Source organism: Talpa europaea, assembly GCF_964194135.1.
Source record: "Talpa europaea genome assembly, chromosome: 2".
NCBI lineage: Eukaryota > Metazoa > Chordata > Mammalia > Eulipotyphla > Talpidae > Talpa > Talpa europaea.
The window spans coordinates 124,466,731-124,477,513 of NC_140068.1; the positions used below are offsets into that span (position 1 = coordinate 124,466,731).

Consider the following 10,783-nt stretch of genomic DNA (forward strand, 5'->3'; position numbering starts at 1 on the left):
GGAGATTTCTGGACCTACTAAACATAGAGCTTCCATAGGATCCAGCAATTCCACTCCTAGGTATTTACCCAAAGGACACAGAAACATCAATTCCAAAGAGCACCTGCACCCCTATGTTTATAGCAGCACTGTTTACAATAGCTAAGCTTTGGAAACAAACCAAATGCCCTTGGTCTTTAAACCGGTGCTCAAACCTTATGGGGCTACCCAGGTCTGGGACCTCATACATGAATAATAAAGCTTCTGACCTCACCATTCCTGAAGTACCGATTGTTCTTCCTCTGCCTGGATAAAAGGCCAGAATTTATTTCTACAAGAACACTATGGAAATGTAACAGAATAAGAAATATTCAATGATACTGTTTCAGGTTTCACTTTGCAATTAACCTTGGAGAAAATACCAAAACACCACCTGTATAGTTTTAATGTAGTATCGAAGTGGAATATTTCAAATTGTCTGAAAACACTACTTCAACATATTTGTGTAAGGCAGTGTCTGCATAGTTATAGTAAGGCAGTGTGTATTTTTTCATAGACTTCAACCAGAACAACAGACCAAATGGAGAAGAAAATATGAAAATGCAAAGGTCTTCTAATGAGACAGACAAGAAAGACAATTGCAAAAATATAAAATGCAAAAGATCCACTCTTCTCATTGCCCCGATTATTTTCAGAAATATTATTTCTGTTAAGAACACTTTCTGTTAACATGCATTGGGTTATACATATTATTCTAAATGAAATAGTTACATGATTAATCACAGCTTTATTCCTAGGGTGGTAAATAGGGGTAGTAATACCTCATAAACAAAAGTATACTTGGCGTCCTCACTTATCTGTAAGACTTTATGCAGATTCTGAAAGGAAAATGACTGAGAAGCGCTGACCCAGTCCTTGGGCCTGGAATCGGGGAGACAGTGTGACAAAGCTCTGGGTGAGGAGAGGAGGGGGCAGAGCAAAGCCCCAGGGCCCTAGTCTGGTTCTCATAGTTCCAGGCCCCAGGGCTGTGTCCAGGGCAGGAAGGTTACTGTTGGGGATACCCCACTGCCCCCTTAGCCTCACTTCTGTCTCCACCACCTGTGCTGGACCCTGGACACTTGTGACTCCCCCCCGTTCTCAGTCCCCAGTGCCTGGAGGTTCCCAGAGAAGCCAATCAGCATGGCCCCCAGTTAAGTCTCTGTCCACCAGCCTAGAGTCAGAAGCTCCCCAGACCCCAGCAGTGCTGGTCATGGGGCCCCCAACCTCCTCCTGCTGCTTCTCTCCAGGGCTGTGTCCCAGGCCCAGGCTGGTGAGTGCAGGATGGGGAGAGAAAAGGCTTCTCTGGTGGAGGCTGTTGCCTTAGGCCCCTCTGTCCCCCCACGGTTCCTCTCAGTCCTAGTGCCTTTCTGTCCCTCCCACACTAGCTCCCTCTTCTGTCCCCCTGAGTCCCACTCCTTCTCCACCTGATGCCCCATTTCAAGCTCTGGAGGCTCCTCCTTCCCTGAACACTTTCTCCCCTCATGCCCCATCTTCCTGGGACTCAGGACCCAGGGAGATGGGTCAGCCTGGCTTTCACCCCTTCCTGCCTCCAGGCTCCCACTATCTAAGGCTTTTCGAAACCAAGATCTCCCAGGGCCTCCGGTGGCACAGTGGTTGAGCGTCGCACTGCAAAGCTGTCCGCAGGCTCTGCAGCACTGGTTCAATTCTACGCTGGCCAGGGAGAAGCCCACATGGCACAGCAGACCTCTCCTGTCTCGCCCACTGCTCCCCTCAGTAGTGTCTTCGGTCCGTCTGCCTGTTCTGCTCCCTACTCTGTCCCTGGTGAATCCTCTCACCCTCCCACGCTTCTGACCTGTACCACCAAGACCTCCCAGCCCAGCCTCAAGGAGCCCCAGTACATCGCCGTGGGCTACATGGACGACACACACAGTTCAGGCGGTTTGACAGCGACTCTCCAGGTCACAGTGTGGAGGTGCTGGAGCCCAGGGTAGAGCAGATGGGACAGAAGGATCTGGACAATGATACAGAACCAAAGACAATAGGCACAGAGGTTCAAAGCTGCCCTACATGGCTCCTGGAGGGCCTGCACAGCTACTACAATCAGAGCTAGGATGGTGAACAATGTTTGCCCAGGGCAGGTCACAGATCCCATTCCACAGTGATTTCGAGAGGCTATGGCACCTGCCATAGTGGAGGAGGAAGTTTGGGCAAAGCACAAAATGAACAACCTGGAGGGCAGGTGCGTGGAGTGACTCCCAAGACTCCTGCAGATGGGGAAGGAGGTGCTGCAGCTCAGAAGTAAGAGGCGCTGAGGGGCCTTTCATCTCCCTGAGGCTTACACCCCTCAGGGAAAACGGAATCATGGTCTGAAAAGCGCCCCCTTCTGGTCAGAGAAGGAGCTGTCTGTCACATTTCAAAACTGTAGTAGAGACTGGTCCAGCGGCTCCTATTTTTTCTGAGGGACAGTTAAGGAATCCAGTTTCTCCTGAGAAAGAGGGGAGACCACCCCCTGAAATCACCCTGCATAGGATCCTTTTCACTGGCAGTCTTCTTAGGAACAATGAGTTTCTCCCTCAAGATCTTGATTTTTAGTCAGAGAGCATTTTTGGAGATCTCACTCCTGCCTGTCTGTGTCATCACCCTCCACCCAAGTCAGCAACAAAATGCTTAGAGACCTGCATCCTACCCCAGGCTCTCACCTACTCTCCCGGACTCCCAGACCAGGCTGGTTTCTGGGGTTTGTGCTTCCTTCTTCCAAGCATATTGTCCTGTCCATTCTGAGGATCGTCATGAAGCTGCTTCAGTGTCCATGGAGAAAATATAAACCATAAAATTTCCGATTCTTCCCACTCAGACCCCCAAAGGGCACATGTGGCCCACAACCCCATCTCTGAGCATGAGGTCACCCCGAGGTGCTGGGCCCTGGGCTTTTACCCTGTGGACATCAGCCTGAACTGGCAGAGAAATGCGGAAGATCTGATGCAGGACATGGATTGGGTGGACACCAGGCCTGCAGGTGATGGAAGCTTCCAGAAGTGGTTGGCTGTGGTGGTGCCTTCTAGAGAGGAGCAGAGAGACACATACTATGTGCAGCATGAGGGGCTGCTGGAGCCCCTTATCTTGAGATGGGGTAAGGAGGGGGACTTGGGCACAGGGCCTCTTCTCAAGGGAATCAGGAGTCCTTCTGAGAACTTCAAAAGCATCATTGCTGACCTGGTTCTCCTTGGAGCTGTGCTCACTGGAGCTGCAGTGGCTGCAGCTGTGATCTGGAGGAAGAAGCACTCAGGTAGGGAAGGGACTGGGGGGATCTTGTCCACTGAGGGCTTTCAAGTCCGAGGGAGAACTTGCCCTGCCTGGTTAATGGGAAGTACCATCCACACACATGTTGCCCAGAAGGCATTTGGTCCAGTCCCTGCACTTCCTTTTTTCATTTTTCCCAGTCCTAACCTGGGTCTTTAGTCAAAGTATTCCAGGATTAGAAGATTCCTTTAGGACTGCACGGGCTGACTCCTCCCTTGTCTCACATGATGATTCATCCCACAGGAGGACAAAGAGGAAGCTACACTCAGGTTGCAGGTAAGTGTGGGTCAGGGGTTTGATCCCTGAGGCCCTGGGGATAGTGCTGATGAAGCCATTCAGTTTCCATTCATGATGGTGATTTTCATGTCTTCAGATCTTAAGGCCACTTATTAGTGGCTCAGCTCACCATACAGACATTCACCTCTTCTTTTGACTTCAGCTGTGAACAATAATTTACATTGTGGGGTAGAATTGGAGGCTCATTCCTCCTTTGAAGGAAAGAGACCACAGTTATGGAAGAAGGTGACAGAAGAAAAGCACAGCAGCAAGCAGGAAATGGTTGTGAAAAATGAGAAATTAGGGCCTCCCTGATGGTGCAGAAGGTTGAGCGCAGCACTGTGTAGCTGTCTGCAGCCTCTGCAGTGCCGGTTCGATCCTCGCCAGCCACAGAGCAACCCACATGGCATGGCAGACTTCTCCTGTCTCGCCCGCTGTGCCCCTCAGCAGTGTATTTCGTCAGTCTGCCTGTTCTGTTCCCTGCTCTGGCTCTGGTGAATCTTCTCACCTCCCATGCATCTGGCCTGTGCCCCGGTTCTTCTGTGCATGAATAAATCTTTCAAAAAAAGAGAGAGAGAAATTATTCAATGCTGACTTTACAAAGACTGAGCACATTATTTTTTCTTTAAAGATTTATTTATTTATACAAGAAATAGGGTATAGGCCAGAGGTGCGGGAAGGTGAGAGAATTCACCAGAGACAGAGTGGGGAGCAGAACAAACAGACGGACTGAAAGCACTGCTGAGGGGAGCAGCAGGTGAGACAGGAGAGGTCTGCCATGCCATGTCAATAACTCTCTGGTGGGCCAGGAATTGAACCTGCGCTGCATAGGCTGTGGACAGCTTCGTAGCACTGTGCACAACCCGCTGCACCACCGGGGACACCCTGAGCACATTATTGCTCCATTATTAAATATTTTTAATGAGGGGTAATAATCTATATCCAGCCAGGAGACATAGCAATGACAGCATTTGAAACTCCACATTGAGGGCACTGCTGACAGATAGATGATGGTCATGGTGAGAGACCAAGAGAAACCAACCTCATGGGTAAACACCAGGGTTTGACCTAAGAGGTCACTGTGTCTTCCTAGCCAGTGAATCCATAACTTATATAGTCTCATCAATAATTTTTAAAAAGTTGGAGAGATAGTAAATTATTGAGGGAGCCAGGTAATATACCTTTGCTTTAACTCCCAAAATTCATTAAGGAAAACTCATTGTGCTTAATAGCACCAAGGCTCAGCACCATGACAAGGGAACATAAGTACAGGATTCAGGTGGTGTCTGGTGTCAGGAGTGAGCTCCGTCTTCCTGCTGGTCTGGCAATGACCACTTGTAGTACTTTGTTCACGGGAAGCCTCAGTATGACAGCAGGTCTGATGGAATTTAGTAGTGACTGTGCAAGTGACCCACTTCCTAGCAGGTGTGATGACACTGTCAACTCCTGACACACAGGAAGCTTCTTCTTTGGGGACATTGTGAAATGCATTTTACTGATGAATAGATAAACTGGAATTTCTTTATTTTTTAAGATTTATTTATTTATGTATACAAGAACTGGGGTACAGGCCAGAAGCGGGGGAGTGAGAGGATTCACCAGAAACAGAGTGGGGAACAGAACAGGCAGATTGACTGAAGTACACTGCTGAGGGGAGCAGCAGGCAAGTCAGGAGAGGTCCGCTGCACCATGCGGGTAGCTCCCTGGCTGGCCAGGGATCGAAGTCTTGCTGCAGTGGCTGAGGATAGCATCATAGGTTGTGTCTTAACCCCTGCACCACCAGGGAGGCCCTACACTGGAATTTCTAAAAAATATCTATACTACCATGATTCAATCCAGATGTGGGGCTATTTAACTAAAGATTTTATGGCTTTTAATTTAAAACCATCATGAAATAATTGTAAAATAGTGTGCATCTAAATGTATTTGGAAAGGGAACATTGATGGCCAAGTAGTATATTTGGCTGCTGGATTTCTAGCTAAACTGATACATTGTGCTTTTGCTTTTTTCAAAGTGAAAAACCTATACTTTTCCTAAAAAGAAATAACTGCCAAATATTTATTCTTGTCACTGAAGACTGGTTTTTCTCTGAGTAAGATGTGGGATTACCAGACCTTTCTGGGCAGAGATTGACATGGTGCAACTTCTTTTTGGAAGCCTCCGTCTGGCTGCTGTGCAGAATCAAGAGGTGAAGGTGATAGGTGGGAAGATAAATGTGGGAAACTAGCACAGGTTCTAAGATGGAAAATTTGGTAGCTTTATGGGGTATGATGAGGAAAGTAACACAGTGTTTGGATCTGGATATATTTAGAGATGGACTTTACAGCATTTCCTAATGTAACATCTGGGTTGTGAGAAAGATGGGTCAGGATGCCACCCAACATCTCAGACTGTGAAGTAGAGATGTGGAGCCCTCGGTGACACGAGCAGGCTTCAGAAGTAGCACATTTGTGGAAATGGCATCCGAGGTGTTCATTAGGAGAGTTGAAGCTGAGGGTTACTGAAAATATAGTGATGGTGGCAAAGGTCAGACAAGCCTGGAGCACAGGTGAAATATGTAAACTGAGAAATAGATCTGGGAGGTGATATGATATAAATGATATTTGTTGGGTGACCTGATCAGACCAAAGCCCCACTCACTGCACAGTCTGACCCCACGTGGAGAAGACACAAAGATCAAAGAGGCCCACTTCAGTGAGCCGAGGAGTCACTGGGATGCTTATGAAGACTGAGAAGGTCTAGAACAGAGCCCGAGAGTCTGTGTTTATAACAGCGCTGGTGCTGATGTGCTGGTTTCAGATCACACTTTTAGCAGCAAGTCAACACCATGACTCCCACCTGGCTGTGCGTCAGCCTCACATGCAGAGCATGTTGAAGAAGAGATTCCCAGGCTCCCTGTTCATCACTCTGAGCTGCTGGATCTGGGTGAGACCTGAGCATTTGTAACACGCCCACATACATCCTGGGGCTCAACCATGTGGGTCTGCCAGACTTCAGTGGCCCGTTCAACCACCATTACGGTTACCTGCAGTTCTGCATTCCTATACCAAGGTCAGAACGGTCCAGTCACAGTCATATGAGCCAAACCTTACAAGGTGCTTTCATACCAATCAAGAGCAGAAAGCTGGATCACTCTGGAAAGGGTGTGCATCAAGAGGTAGGACCGGGAACACCCTGGGCGCTGAGGACTGATGTATGACAAGGGACCCCAGAGGCTGATCAGTGGAATGCCTTCTTAATAAGATTAGAAACATGGCCGGGGGTTTGGGGTCCAGTTTTCGATTACAACACTTGGTCATCAAGCTGATAACATAGTCAGCAGACTCATGTCCCCCCAAGCCCTTGATGACATTCCCGAGTTTCACCCATCCTTTCTCCTTGTCCTCCTAACGCACGTAGCTGATGCTCTATGATTATTCCACCAATAAAAACGGTCAGGATCTTGCTCGCAGCGGCAGTCTGCATTATGCAGCCTGCTCCACGGCTCCCGCGTCTTTGTCAGTGTGGGGTTGCCCGATGCAACACAGCCAAATTGGGATCCCCCTGATGTCGGTGATCAGGGAGCTGTGAGGACCTGGGAGGAAAAAGACAAGACATGTGCTGGGGGGTCTGTTTTGCTTTCTCTCCCAGAAGGCATATCCAGGTGGACATGAGGAAGTGGTTCAGCATAAGGAAAATCTGTCACTATTCCTGGATGGATTTCTTACTCGTTTCATACAAATTTACAACATAGATTTTTCAAGTAAAATTTACTAAAGGCATTAATAGATACATGTGAATGTGTATATGTCTGTATATAATAGTGTAGTGTGTAACACTGACTCCAGATCCCTGTGGCTTACCCAGCTCTGTCCTGCCCCCTGAGTGGTGGGACATGTGGGCTTTGTTGGTGCAGCTGCCCCAGTGGGCACAGCCAGAGGCCAGTGGGAGCAGGAGTCTGAAAGGGCTGGCAGATGCAGTGGGGCTTTCCTACCCTGGCACCCTGTGTGTGCAGGTGGGAGCTGGTGGGCGCAGCTCTAGAGGTGGTGGCAGAGGGGGAGTTTCCTGACAGGGGGCAGACAGACTTCAGAGGGCCCCTCCCCCAGAGCAAGCCAGGGTTAAGCACAGGAGCACCTAGGGCTTGGCTCCTCCATCCCTGGCCCCTCAGAGGAGCTGCTTCTGGGCAGCACCAAGGCCGCCCTGCAGTGGGTGCCACATGACAGCTTCGCTAAGGACCTCCTCACTGAGCTAGGGATGATAGCTGGGGGGCATCAGCTGGGTATGAATGGACCCCACCAGCTCTGGCAGGCTCCAGAAGGCCACTGCTTGAGGACAGGGCTGAGGCCACCCTGACAGCTGTGGCCACTGCACCCAGCAGCGGGAGTGGCAGTGGGTGACAGTAGGTGGGCACTTTACCAGCAGCCACCGTCAGTGTCATGGAAATGGCGGCAACCAATCTGGCAGCAGAGGCTCTCTGTCCCCACACACCACCCCAGGGCATGCAGCCCACTGGGGCTACAGCAGCAAGGTCAGCTTTGAGACCTGTCATTGCTGCTGACTGTCCGGCACCACCTCCCGGTGCTGTTGCCTCCTTCCCTTCAGGCCCAGCATTCAGACTGTGGCTGTGCCTGCTGGGGTGATGCTCAGAGGGGAGCACCCCCGGGGAACACCCCCTGCTGCCACTATGGGTTGGGTCCTGGCCCAGTGCTTCCGGCTGTTCCACCAGCTCCAGGCCCTCCCTGATGGGACTGTACCACCTTACACAGGCAGCCTTAATTTGGGACTATTGGACACAGCGGACACTATCTGGGGTGACACAGCTGGCCACTGAGGCCTTAGAAACTCTTTATTTCCCTGCTCTCCTGTTTGTTAGAGAAACCTCATTGCTGTTCCCTGAGCCTGAGTGGTTGCAATTGAGCACAGGGGTGAGAACCACAGTGTCCTCTCCCCTACCTTAGCTCTGTCTTTCTGAGAGGGGGCCAGGAAGGAAGGGCCCATACCTAGTAGAGGAATCTGCACACATGCAGGCTGCACATACATGCTACATGACTCATGATCTGTTTGCTTTGAACTAAAGCTCTTGTTTAAACTGAGATCCTGCCCTGCTGATGTCCCAAAGAGTGCCGGACACTGATGCCTTCTGATGTACCAGGGGCAGGATACCCAGGAGGTTGATGGCAAGTTCTGGGGCTGCTCATGACAGACAGACACCAAGAGTGTCAGCTGTGACAGGCTGTTCTGATGGATGATTTTCTCAGAACATAAAGGTTTGCCAGCACAGAGAGCCCCGGGAGACACACAGGAGAGAGGCGTGTGGAGAAGCTGCCTTGCTTCTTGGCTTTGGACTTGAACCAGGAACTTAGAGACATGGAAGGAGACTCCTGGAAGAGACCCAGGGGGGAGACAGACCTTTCCCTTGTACTTTAATTTTGCTCCTTTTGGCCCAGACTTACTGGCTCCTTTCATCCACTTCCCAGGTCCCCACCTGAAGGTGCCTTAGCATTGGGGGACCTTTCAGGCCACAGTGGCCTGCTTTGGGCCAAGGCTGTGTGTTTGGGTCTTTACCCACGAGGGGCTGGGGAACTTTGGGTGTTTTATTCCTAATGTTATTTCTTCCTTTCTCTCTATGAACATTAATTCTTTTAAACTTCTTTCACACTAAGAAATAAAACTACAGTTTTGTCATGAAACTAAAGAAAACTACAAAACTTATGCAAAGCTGGGCCCATAAATATATCTTTTGATATATGATATATCTTTTTTTAAAAGATTTATCTATTCATTTACACAAGAACCAGGGTACCGGCTAGATGCGCAGGAGGGTGAGAGGATTCACCAGAGACAGAGCGGGGAACAGAACAGGCAGACTGACAAAATACACTGCTGAAGAGAGCAGCGGGCATGACAAGAGAGTTCTGCTGCACCATTTGGGACCATCGCCAGCCGGCCGGGATAGAACCGGCGCTGCAGAGGCTGCAGACAGCTTCACAGCACAGGGCTCAACCACCTGCGCCACCAGGGGAGGCCCGATATATCTTTTTTTAAAAAGATTTATGTATTTATCCATATAAGAACTGGGGTACAGGCCAGAGATAGGGGGGCGAGAGAATTCACCAGAGAAAAGTGGGGAACAGAACAGGCAGATTGACGAAGTACACTGCTGAGGGGAGCAGCAGGCAAGTCAGGAGAGGTCTGCTGCACCATGTGGGTAGCTCTCTAGCTGGGGATCAAACTAGTGCTGCAGTGGCTGCAGATAGCTTCATTGATTGTATCTTAACCCCTGCACCACCAGGGAGGCCCTGATATATCTTTCAATAAAAATATATATATATAAAAGCTAACTGAAATATTTCCTTTCTTTCTCTCTCCCAAGGATGTAAAATGCCGGAAGCCATGCTACTCATGTTGTCTGACAAGGGTCCGGGCCGCACCCTGATTAAGTGTTTGCATCTCATCCTCACTCATTTTCTACAATCGCGCCGACGCTGTCCCATATTTCAGGAACCCCTGACACCCAGGCTGTTGCGGCTGGTTTGCAGCAGTAAAACTTTTACTAAGTATTCTATTTTCTCATGTCAAAATGTTAGTTTGCATATATCCAATAAGGTTCTTTTTTCCCTTCTAGTTGACTGACTATTGGAAATATGGGTGTTTTACCAAGTGTTGCATCTGGCAACACCACACTGATAAAGAAATGGGAGTCATGGAGCAGGCTACATAATGCAGCATGCTGCTGAAGAGCAAGATCCTGGCCTTTTTATTAACAGAATAATCATACAGTAGCAGTTGTAAGGGGAAGGAAAAAAGAAAAAGGGGAAGAAGGTGACTAGAAAATGTGCTCCACATCTATATTTTCAGGGGTTGTGAGTCTGCTCTCCAGGCACTTCTCATCTGCTGGTTGACTGGGTATTGTAATTGAGATCAGCCCACACAGACCTTCCCCCCACAGTGTCCCCGATGCTGCCCCGTCCCTGCCCGGTCCTCTCTGGCTCCCCACTGTACCCCTTTCCACCTCTGTCCCCTAAAGTCCCCATTTCCATCTTCTCTCTCTTTTCCAGGAGCCTCCCCATCTTCCTAGTCAGTGCCCTGGGGGCTCTCCTAGGCCCTCCCCTCCTCCAAGGATGGAGAATGTCAGGTGATTCCCAGGAGGAAGGCCTTTCGTCCTTGGATGCAGAAGCAGAAACAAATTACAGGGACCCTGGGATCTAAGTTTCCATCCCAAGAGACTGAGGCAACCTTTATATTTGG

General features: G+C 49.5%; 1 pseudogene across 1 annotated transcript in view; it reads right to left on the reverse strand.

Moving 5' to 3' along the window:
- Positions 1-6,572, reverse strand: part of LOC311188309 (class I histocompatibility antigen, Gogo-OKO alpha chain-like) — a 125,860-nt pseudogene extending 119,288 nt beyond the window's left edge. Inside the window, exon 1 of the transcript in view lies at positions 6,512-6,572. The product of the transcript in view is annotated as a class I histocompatibility antigen, Gogo-OKO alpha chain-like (transcript). The remainder of the gene's footprint in view (positions 1-6,511) is intronic.
- Positions 6,573-10,783: the final 4,211 nt, after the last annotated feature.